Source organism: Podarcis gaigeae (genome assembly GCF_964106915.1).
Source record: "Podarcis gaigeae genome assembly, chromosome: 13".
Taxonomy (NCBI): Eukaryota; Metazoa; Chordata; class Lepidosauria; order Squamata; family Lacertidae; genus Podarcis; species Podarcis gaigeae.
In genome coordinates, this window is record NC_139689.1 from 8,571,859 (window position 1) to 8,584,361 (window position 12,503).

The window sequence follows — 12,503 nt, forward strand, 5'->3', positions numbered from 1 at the left end:
GCTTAATCAGTTTCCCCCCATTAACATCAAGTCCCGCACCTTCATAAGTCATGTTTCAACCAAACTTCCTTGTTGACATTTGTTCCCTACGGGGGCAGCTGTTAACCATCTGCTATTTATTTCACCACAAGCAGCAGAGAAGAGTGGGAGCTGGGAGCAAAACACCCTAAACAGGGTGGGGGGGGGAAACATGAAGAACTAATTATTCCCCACTGGAATTGACAAAATCACCATAATTTGTTCACATAACCCAAACTCCAATGGCTTTCTAGAAAGCAATAGAAAACTATCAATACAGAAGTCCAAAAGTGAACATAAATAAACCCATTTGCCATGGACAGCTGGGAGTAGGGGCAAGAAGCAGACAGGGCTCTGTCAATTCCATTTCTGACATTGTCCTCATTTTCTATGTTATCTGCCAAACTTAAAATTGAGAGCATTGGCAACTTCCATTAATACTCATAGCATGCATTTGTTGACACTAAAAGCAAGACTGATACATTTCTTTTAAGAGGTGTATTGGCAAAGTCAAGCACCATCCTGTTTTTACTGTTTTAAGTCAGCCAGTATGAATGGGCAGGGTCGAGAATAGGTCTAGATATGAGGTTTGCTGCTAGGATGTTGCTGCTGCTGTTCTTCTTTCTGCTATCTGTCAAGGTGTGCAAAGTCAATACTATGAAGTGCCCCGTTAGTAATCCCCTCCCTGTTCCTCATGAGTGGTACCAGCCAGGGGACTTTCTCATTGGTGGGATGGCTTCTCAGATCACTTACCCTGCCAGTGAAGCTTCCTTCACAGAACATCCTTCTGGGAGGCTATTTGATGTTCCAGAGTAAGAAACCATTCCCTCTCCCCATGCATATTCTGAACTTTGCAAGAGGAAAGACAAATAATTTTTTGTATGAGTGATGGCATGCTCAAAGAAAGTTCATGTAGGCTTCTCCTACCCGAATCACTTTCTGAGAATTGTGTGTATTATTAACCCCACAGTAAATATGGGGTTTATTCTCACATAATAAGAACTCCTTTTGTTTTAGAGTATAACATCAGGTTGGGGAGAAAGATGACATTTTATTTAATTGGATCAAATGTATCTGGAGGTACACATGTGCAAATTCACTGTAGTGCATTCACAGGGATTTTTTAAATTTTTTTAAAAATATGTTAGTGCTAATTAAATTAATACAAGTCCCAATTTTTGTGGGCTAGCTGGAAAACAAGTTGAAAATGGATGTACACTTAATTTGGCCAGATTCAGAATAGAGCTCCAACTATTTAAGGAACAATCCTATGCACAAGAGTCAGGTGTAAAGCAAAATGATGTAAATTAAGCCGGCATAAAGTTATGTTATATCCAAACCCCATTCAGTGGCTGGGCTGCTGCTCTGTCTAAGCCCGACAGAAGGAAAACAAGACTTAAAAAGAGTATTCTGCGCCAGAAATGATATTAGGATCCAGCATAAGCCTCTCATTTTTCACCCAGCCTCTGGAATGCTCGCCTTTGGAGATTTATACTGGCTTCTACTCAGCTGGCTGAGCAGGACCAGATAGTTATTCAAATGTGTATTCAGCTGAGCTGGGACTAAGCTGGGAATCAGCTGGCTGAGACCAATATACCTACTGCATCCTAAGTTGCTCATGCCTGTGGATCTTGCCATAGGATTGCTGGCTTAAGTTTCATGGGGCAGAATGCACCTAGTTTTATACATGGAGTTGTGGCAAGCAATATCAGTGGGTATGTGTGTAGATCTCATTTTACATGCTGCTATTCCAGTGCTTCATTAATTATATTTGGGCTGAAGAGGAAGTATTATTTATTAGCACAGAAACACCGGTTAGAAATAAAAGGATTTCCAGAAGGAAGCCAAAAGGGTCTGTTGCAGCAAAAATAATAGTTTAACCTTACACAGAGTTGGCCCATTGAAAATAAAGGGCGTTACTTAGATAAATTTATTCAGTGGGTCTATTCTGCAATGAACTTAACACAAGGAGTTTTGTAGCACCCTTAAAGACTAACATGTTTATTATGCCATAATAAACTTCATCAGATGTATGAAGTGTTATTTTGGTTGCAGGTACTGTGTATGTATACATGATGAGGGGAACATGAGGGTAGAAGGATATGAGAAACAGAAAACTACAGAAAACTACAGAAAACTACAGAAAACTACAGAAAACATCAGAGGCTGATGATAAGGTTACCAACAGTGAACTTGTTGATAAAACACACGCTGGCATTAGCATATGTGTTTTCTATTTTTTCTCCAGTCTGCAAAATTCAGTCTGCAAGCGAAAGCATTCAGCTATGTAATGAAATGGAATTGCACAGTTTCTTGTTGCAGTTCACCTTTGATATTCCAGAACAACTGCATGAATGTCAGTTATAGAACAACATTGGGGGCTAATGTCCTGTCCCTCAGCTAGTTTTGGAGGTTGCCATTTGTGATGTCAGAATGGTGTACGTTAATTCTTTTGTGCAGAGAAATAGAAGGACCGGTTAGAGACAGAAGTTACCGCTTCAACAATTTAATGCGTTGTAGAACTCTTTCCTGAAATAATGATAATAAATTGTTTGTATTTATAGAATGGTAACAAAATTTTACCAGCACATTCTTGCCTTGGCATTTGCTGTGAATGAGGTCAACAAAAACCCCAAGATCTTGCCCAATGTCACTTTCGGGTTCCATATCTATGACAGCTACTATGATGCGAGGATGACCTATCATACCACTCTGGAACTTCTCTTCAAATCACATAGATTTGTTCCCAACTACAAATGTGGCTCCCAGAAAAATCTCATAGCCATCATTGGTGGACTTGGCTCTGCTACCTCCTTCCATATAGCAGACATTTTAGGATTATACAAGATTCCACAGGTAGGACTATTGCACTGGGAAGCAGACATGTTTCATTTTATCATTCTGTGAGTAATTCATTTCAAAATGAAAGAGAGAGAGAGAGAGAGAGAGAGAGAGAGAGAGAGAGAGAGAGAGAACTAATAGAAACCCTCCCATAAATTTCATAACACCTTGCCCAAGTATCCCCCCAAATCCTACAAATTCCTTCATGTAGTTGTTTCTTTGTAAGAGTCTGCCGAATTGTTCCGTCCAATATCTGTCCTTTTTTTCTTTTTCTTTTTAGCTCACATATGGCTCATTTTCCCCTCAGGAGATTCATATCACTCAGATCACTTCCTTCTACTGCATGGTCCCTAATGAAACCCAGCAATATGTGGGGATCATCCAGTTACTTAAGTATTTTGGTTGGATGTGGGTTGGTCTCTTTGCTTTTGATAACACCAATGGAGAACATTTCTTGCAGACCCTGGAACTTATGCTTTCACAAAATGGAATCTGTTCAGCCTTCACGAAAAGAATCCCACAGCAACCCTATTTGGATGACTTGGATGAAATTAATGATATAGCCTCAAGTATATATGTACCTTTCAGTGACAAAAAAGTCAGTGTGTTTATCATCTATGGAGAATCTTTGACAATTGCATGGCTGAGAACTGTAATATTTTTACGAGATCCTGAAAACAAGGAAAATAAATCTTTTAGAAAGGTGTGGATTATGACAACCCAATTGGATTTACTATCTCCAGGACATCAAAGGGGGTGGGATTTTGAACTGTTCCAAGGCGCCATTTCCTTTACAGTTCACTCAAATGATATTTTACAGTTCAGGGAATTTCTTGAGGTTGTAAAACCTTATTGGACTGATGGAGATGGCTTTCTTAAAGAATTCTGGGAACAAGCATTTGACTGTATATACCCAAATCTGAGAGGGTCAGTGCCATTTGATGGAATGTGTACTGGGGAGGAGAAGGTTGAATATCTTATTAGACCTATTTTTGAAACACATATGACAGGCCATAGCTACAGTATCTATAATGGTGTTTATGCGGTGGCTCATGCTTTGCATGCCATTTATTCATCTAGATCCAGACAGAAAGCAATGTTGGGGAGTGCAGTTGTTGATCTTCATCATATACAGCCTTGGCAGGTAAAGTTTCCACTACAAATCTTCTTACTTCAATAAAAGGTATAGGTAATATTTTTTGCCTTGACAATTTTTCATATAACTGGAGTCTGGAAGCAATTTGTTTTCTACAATGCAGCACAAATTCTCACTTTCCGATAAGTTTCTGAGGCAAATGTTTACAGAGCAATGGATATGATTCTAATTATTGTGCAGTAGACAATGTTTCGACCATGCAACTGTCAAAGGTGTACTTGCATATGCAAACAATCTCTCTCCATTCTGACAAGCAAGAGGCATTATCCCAGTTCCAAGACATGTTCTGGCCAAGAAACAGCACCTATGGAAGGCTGATAAGGCAGCAGTTTTCATCCTGAACTGTCTTCATTCAGTGCTGTTTCCATTCTGCTGCAGTTTAGTTTCCAACAAATACTGCTATTTTTCTCATTCTCTGTTATTTGATGTAATTTAGAAAATCACTTATGCAATTTGCATTAGTTTAGAATTTAAGTAAAAGAATGGTGCATTTACCCCTCCCCCCACTATTCATTTCAGTGCAAAATAAATGGAATGTAATTTGGGAGGAACATTATCCATTGTGTATCACTTGCTGACTGAAAGCAAGAATACCAATTAATATTAACTGGATTGATTTCCATTCCAGAAAGGGGATGAATAAGAGGGCAATTTCCGCTTCTGTTTTCTTTTTGTTGTTGGAATTCTGACATCTCTAATGAAGTCAAAGTACAGGGCCAATGAGGAATGATCATGAGAGTGTAGTCTTGGGAGAATGCTGAAGACCATAGAGAGGGCTGCATTTGGAATCTGCAACTGAGGTTCCTCATCCCTGAGCTAAATGATATTAGTAAAGCCACATGAAATATCCTATACAATGTTATCTCCCGTTCCTTCCCTCTCTTTTTACTTTATTTATTTCTACTTCTCTTTCAAACAGCTCCATCCATTTCTTCAAAGAATTTCATTTAACAACTCAGCTGGAGAAACTGTGTCCTTTAATGACAAAAGGGAAGTGGGTGGCGGATTTGACATCATGAACCTGGTCACTTTTCCAAACATGTCATTCCAGAGATTAAAAATTGGAAGGGTGGGCCCCAGTGATTCCGAAGGGAAACAATTCACTATAAATGAGAGTATGGTTGTGTGGCACAGAGGATTTAACCAGGTAACCACAGAGGTCCTTTGAATTTCTCCTTTCCTTTGCTGCCTAGCATTATCTAAACTCCAAAATAAAGACAATGTTGCACAACTCTAAAAATAAAATAAAAACACTAGTTGTAACAGCAAAGCCCAAAACTGCAATTCTAAAAGTAATATTACAAGTCCACACGGGTGAAATGAAGTTAATAATATAAGCTGCATCTTGTTTTAATATAAAATAAATTCTGGGTTATTGAGATAAGTTTTCTTTGTGGGCCAGCTCTTTTTCTGTATATCAATAACTGAATTTTTAATATATCAATCAATCAATCAATCAATCAATCAATCAATCTCTCATTGTAACTCCATTCATTATTATGGCTAGGTACTCCCCATTTCTTTGTGTAATGAGCACTGCCAGTCTGGCAATCAGAAGAAAAGGAAGGAAGGGGAAAAATTTTGCTGTTACGATTGTGTTCCATGCCCAGAAGGGAAGGTTTCCAACAAGACAGGTATGTTTCTATAGTACTCCAGATTTTCCATCAAAAGAGAGTTACGTGAGTTATGTAAGATGACTTGTCTATTCCTGGAGAGGCCTTCCTTTTGTAGCAGCTTTCTTTGAATGTTCAGAGCATTCATTTTCACATTCATATATCTACACACTTGACACATGCAGGCAGAAATCAGCATGAACTACAACTTGCATATGGAGTGGGGAACAGTTTGTGACACTTGCATTTCTTCTATTTTTCAGACATGGGTGACTGTTTCAAATGTGCAGAAGAACAATTTCCAAATGAAGGGAAAAATGGATGCATCTCCAAAACTACAAGCTTTCTCTCTTACGACGAGCCATTAGGGATCAGTTTAGCCTCAGTTGCTGTTTCCTTTTTCCTGATCACAGCCTTGGTGTTAGGAATCTTTGTTAAGCACAAAGATACCCCCATTGTCAAAGCCAACAACAGGGACCTCACCTACACTCTCCTTGTCTCCCTCCTGCTCTGCTTCCTCTCTTCATTGTTATTCCTCGGACAACCTGGGAAAGTGACCTGCTTTCTTCGACAAACAACTTTTGGAATCATCTTCTCAGTGGCTGTTTCTTGCGTGTTGGCAAAGACCACCATTGTTTCTCTGGCATTTATAGCTACAAAGCCTGGATCTAGGATGAAGAAATGGGTGACGAAAAGACTGACCAACTCCATTGTCCTTTCCTGCTCTCTTATTCAAGCAGGTATTTGTGCTGTGTGGTTGGCAACCTCTCCCCCATACCCTGATTTAGACATGCACTCGGTAACAGAAGAGATCATTCTGCAATGTAATGAAGGGTCAGTTGCCATGTTTTATACTGTCTTGGGTTACATGGGCCTCTTGGCCATTGCCAGCTTCACTGTGGCATTCCTAGCTCGCAAGTTACCAGATAGTTTTAATGAAGCCAAGTTCATTACCTTCAGCATGATGGCATTTTGTAGTGTCTGGTTGTCCTTTGTTCCAACCTACCTGAGTTCAAGAGGAAAGGACATGGTGGCTGTGGAGATTTTCTCCATCTTGGCCTCCAGTGGTGGGTTATTGGTTTGCATTTTTTCTCCTAAATGCTACATCATTGTACTGAGACCTGAGCTGAACAACAGGGAGCAACTAAGAAAGAGAAATAATTAAAGAATATATCTCTCCCAACATCCCCATTATTTTGACAGGGTTAGTGCTTTAGGAGAAAGGGGGTTAGAGAACCTGAGATCCTCTCAGTAATAATTTATAGCAGTCTCAAAGTTAATTAGAGAAAGAGGGGATTTGGTGACCTTATGCTCTGAGATTTTTGGGGGGAATCATGAACATTCCTTCACTTTAAGTCACTCACCCCCTGGTCAGGTTGCCAGGAATGTCTCAGTCTCCCAGCATACAAAGTGGCTTTTTCAGAGCATCAGAGTTTAATACCTTATTCACTCTACACACACACACACACACACACACACACACACACACAAACACACACAAACACACACACAAACAGTGGTACTTCTAGTTACAAACTTAATTCATTCTGAAGGTCCGTTCTTAACCTGAAACTGTTCTTAACTAGAGGCGTGCTTTCACTAATGGGACCTCTTGCTGGTGCACATGATTTCCGTTCTCATCCTGGGGTAAAGTTCTCAACTCAAAGTAACTCTTCCAGGTTAGCGGAGTTTGTAACCCAAAGCATTTGTAACCTGAGGCATTTGTAACTCGGGGTACCACTGTATATATAATTGGATTTCAGATTTATGGCTTTAGAGATTGACAGGAGGTGGCCTTCTCTTTTCTTCTCTTAGTTTTCTTTTCACCAGGATAAACATACCAAACTCCCTCAACCATTTCTTAAAAGGGTGGTTTCCAGACCCTTATCATCATGGCCACCCACCTCTGTACACTCCCCAGTAAAGGTAAAGGTAAAGGTACCCCTGCCCGTACGGGCCAGTCTTGACAGACTCTGGGGTTGTGCGCCCATCTCACTTAAGAGGCCAGGGGCCAGCGCTGTCCAGAGACACTTCCGGGTCACGTGGCCAGCGTGACATCGCTGCTCTGGCGAGCCAGAGCCGCACACGGAAACACCGTTTACCTTCCCGCTGGTAAGCGGTCCCTATTTATCTACTTGCACCCGGAGGTGCTTTCGAACTGCTAGGTTGGCAGGCGGTACACTCCCCAGCTTGTCAATATATTTCTGAAACTGTGGTGCCCAAAGCTGGACACAGTACTCCAGGTGTGGTCTGATCAAGGCATAATTGAGCTGACCAAAGCTGATACTTACAAAAGAATTCCCAAAATAAAGATCACCCTCAAACCTAATAACAGCTACAGAAATTACTTGGTGTGCCCAAATATTTTTATTCATTTTATTTATACAGCCCTTCACCCAAAGACCACGGGATATTTTTCAACAAAACAAATAACAGTAATCACACAACTCAACACCTTAAGAACGTAAGAACACATGAAGAGCCTGCTGGATCAGGCCATGGTCATCTAATCCAACAGCCTGTTCTTAAATAACTGACTAGATGCTTGTGGGAAGTCCACAAGCAGGATTCAAAGCACAAGAATACTCTCCCCTCCTGGTTTTCAGAAATGTAATGCTTCCAATTGTGTACAAGCCTTATATGGAGCCAGGACTATACATTGAAAGCACATAATTGCAGGACAGCAAGCATCCTGGCTCCATAATATTAAGGTATATTTATCTGTAGTGGAAATAGTACCTGTAGTACCAGATAGATACCTGTATCTGAAGAAGTGTGCATGCACACGAAAGCTCATACCTAGAACTAACTTAGTTGGTCTTTAAGGTGCTACTGGAAGGAATTTTTTGTTTTGACTATGGCAGACCAACACGGCTACCTATCTGTAACTGAATCCTTGGTCAGTTTCCCTTCCCTGCTAATTTCTTGCACAGAGCCCATAATAAGCACAAGCTAAATATGAGCTAGTTATGTTATACATATATAGATATAGAGATCATCTGCATCCTAATATGATCACCCCAGAGCAAACATCTCTGAAATGATTCTTTGAGAATCATTTATCTCTCCCCAGCCTGTCTACTTATTGAGATACTGATAGTATTTTCAAAGTTGTTTCCACTTGAGATTAAACGAATCTTTTATCAGTTCCATTACAGTAGTAACAATTCAAACTCTATTGTGGCATTATAAAGAATTGCCATATTTCAAAAAAGTGAAAATCTGGAAACTTTGCTCTTTTTTTGGGGGGGGGGGAAATTGTCACCCAAAGTTGTTGAGTTCAAAGTTGTTTTGATTCTCAAAAATAAAAGGAAAGGAAAAAGGAAATTCGCAAAAATCTACACTCACAACATCAACATGGGTTGCCATACATCTGGATTTCAGCAATTTCCATCAGGAAACTTTTATGTGGGCCAAATTCCAGCTATGTCTCCTGGACGTATGGCAGCCCTGTTTTATATAACATATACTATTTGTTCTGCATGTGTTAAAACAATGAGGACTTTCCTCCAACTGTGAATATCAGGGGTTCTATCAAGACTGTGGTGGGGGTACAGGGTACTGTCAGTATTATCTGGGATTTATTCCATCACACAGCAGAACTTCAGGTTTGCATTTCAAGTGGATTAAAGTGTTCAAATGGATTAAAGCTGTCCTAATGCAACCAATCCACAAAAAGTGGACTGTTTTCAATTAGGAAAGAAATGGGGGGGGGGACTGAAAAGTATGGAATGAACTCTTTCTTAACGGGTAGATGTAAATGCACCCTGCAAGCAAATCAGAGATAGGAACGGAATGATCATTTCCCAACCTTAAATTCAGATCTTCACAGATTCACCAGCATTTAGGTATGATGTAGCCTACCAGCCTACAGATTCACCAGCATTTAGGTAGGATGTAGCCTACCTTGATTTCAGCAAGGCATTTGACAAGGTGCCCCATGATATAAAGAAGCTGGTAAAATGTGGACTTGACTATGCTACCACTCAGTGGATTTGTAACTGGCTGACTGACTGAACCCAAAGGGTGCTCATCAATGGTTCCTCTTCATCCTGGAGAAGAGTGACTAGTGGGGTGCCACAGGGTTCTCTCTTGGGCCCGGTCTTATTCAACATCTTTATCAATGACTTGGATGATGGACTCAAGGGCATCCTGATCAAATTTGCAGATGACACCAAACTGGGAGGGGTGGCTAACACCCCAGAGGACAGGATCACACTTCAAAACGACCTTGACAGATTAGAGAACTGGGCCAAAACAAACAAGAAGAATTTTAACAGGGAGAAATGTAAAGTATTGCACTTGGGCAAAAAAAATGAGAGGCACAAATACAAGATGGGGGACACCTGGCTTGAGAGCAGTACATGTGAAAAGGATCTAGGAGTCTTGGTTGACCACAAACTTGACATGAGCCAACAACGCGGCAGCAAAAAAAGCCAATGCAATTCTGGGCTGCATCAATAGGAGTATAGCATCTAGCTCAAGGGAAGTAATAGTGCCACTGTATTCTGCTCTGGTCAGACCTCACCTGGAGTACTGTGTCCAGTTCTGGGCACCACAGTTCAAGAAGGACACTGACAAACTGGAATGTGTCCAGAGGAGGGCAACCAAAATGGTCAAAGGCCTGGAAACGATGCCTTATGAGGAACGGCTAAGGGAGCTGGGCATGTTTAGCCTGGAGAAGAGGAGGTTAAGGGGTGATATGATAGCCATGTTCAAATATATAAAAGGATGTTACATAGAGGAGGGAGAAAGGTTGTTTTCTGCTGCTCCAGAGAAGCAGACACGGAGCAATGGTTCCAAACTACAAGAAAGAAGATTCTACCTAAACATTAGGAAGAACTTCCTGACAGTAAGAGCTGTTCGACAGTGGAATTTGCTGACAAGGAGTGTGGTGGAGTCTCCTTCTTTGGAGGTCTTTAAGCAGAGGCTTGACAACCATATGTCAGGAGTGCTCTGATGGTGTTTCCTGCTTGGCAGGGGGTTGGACTCGATGGCCCTTGTGGTCTCTTCCAACTCTATGATTCTATGATTTTAGTGGAAATTTCTCCTAATAAACAAATATGTTTGTGCAGTTTTGAATAATGTACACATTTTGGTCAGCAATTTCCCATGATATAATGCATTCATAGAATAATAAAACTGAGGAGTTGGAAGGTACCCTGAGGTTCATTTAGTCTCACCCCATGTAATACAGGAATATGCATCTGTCTCATGTGGGGATTGAACCTGCAACCTTAGCATTATTAATCAGCACCGCACTCTAACCAACTGAGCCATCCCATTGAATTTATGTGGCTTATTTTCAATACTGTTTTCATTTTTAGACACGTTTCTGCTAATATGTATATTTTAGGGGCTTTTGTTGGAGAAGTCTGTGTTTTGGTTCTCCTATTGCTTCAGAAAGAGTGGATTTCATATATTCGTGTTCAAATAAGAACTGTGTCATATTTCTCATCCATTCCAAATCAGAATGAATGCTCATTATTGTATAATTTCCACACAAACTAATCAGAATGAATGTTCAGTGAAGACCAGATACAATCTAACCTCCCTGCAAACTTGGTGCAGGTGAATCAGGAACAATATTCAATAAGAAGGATATATGGGGGGGAGGGGCATTCAAGCCTTCACAGTCTTGTTTCAGCTTTCTCATAAACTAGTAACAGTTGTTTGTTTAACATCAAAAATACAAAAACAATTCCAAACTACATGGCAAGAGCTGTATCTAGTGTGGGTCAAAAAACTGGGACTGGGCAGTGGTCATTATTTCAGCACTGATACTCTGAGCTTCCTTCACAATTATGGAAATGTCTGGATACACTTTAGGGTATGAGTTTTCTCTCCCTGGAAGTCTGGGATGCATCAGCTATTTGTTGTCTCCTTGAGGAGCATAACGTTCTCGTGGCCAGGTTCAAGTAGAGAACAAATATGTTTGCTACCTGAAGTGCTTCTGGCACAGTGACTTTTCAGAGGTAAGTTATCTCCCTCTGCAGCTATCCAGATTACTGTCATTAGTTCACCTGCCCAAAGCTCCAGTGGTGTTTCAAAAAATAACAACATTTAGTAAATGAAATATTTCCATAATTAGGTACGGGAAACAAATAACCCTCCTGTCACTGATGAGTGACAAGATGCAGTTTGAGCTGCAATGTGTGTTGCCATTTTGTAGAACAGACTTCGGAGTCTGTATAGTCTGTATTGGTTGTCTCTACTAGCCTTGCTGAGGCAGGCACTCAAATTCTGCTGATGCTAAAGATAAGTGTGTTTGTTTTCCTTTATTGGCAGAGTGAGGCACCACCCAAAGTAAGGCATTAATGTAAGGCTGGATGCTGGAGCAAGAGAATGCTAGAGAGGAAGTTTGCTATGAAGATGGTGGGTCTACATGTGTTGTTGCTGCTGCTTCAGCCTCTCAAACAATGTAAAGCAGATATCAGGAAGTGCCACATGAATGATCCCCTCCCTGTTCCACAAGAGTGGTACCAGCCCGGGAGCCTCATCATTGGTGGGATAACTTCTCACATCTCTTACCATTTCCATGAACTATTCTTCAATATACTTCCTAATCATGAGTTGTTCGAGGTTCCAAAGTAAGCATTCCCCTCCCCCCTAATCTGAGCTCGTCTAGATCACATACTCAACCAGTTGGTCATACAAGTAATAGGATTTGATTTCATGTTCATTTTACTTTTATATAACATCGTTTTTTTATTGTTATACACTAGGCGATTTAAAATAAGAATAAGAATAAGAATAAGAATAAGAATAAGAATAAGAATAAGAATAGTAGTAGTAGTAGTAGTAGTAGTAATAATTTATTATTTATATCCCACCCATTTGACTGGGTTTCCACAACAAACAAAATATATGAGAAA

General features: G+C 40.4%; 1 protein-coding gene and 1 gene segment (V, D, J or C); both read right to left on the bottom strand.

The window, feature by feature from the left end:
* The window catches only part of LOC310828753 (uncharacterized protein), a 274,212-nt gene that overhangs the window by 195,362 nt on the left and 66,347 nt on the right, over positions 1–12,503 (bottom strand). The window lies entirely within an intron of this gene.
* LOC310828875 (Ig mu chain C region secreted form-like) overlaps positions 1–12,503 on the bottom strand; it is a 1,309,992-nt gene that overhangs the window by 168,389 nt on the left and 1,129,100 nt on the right.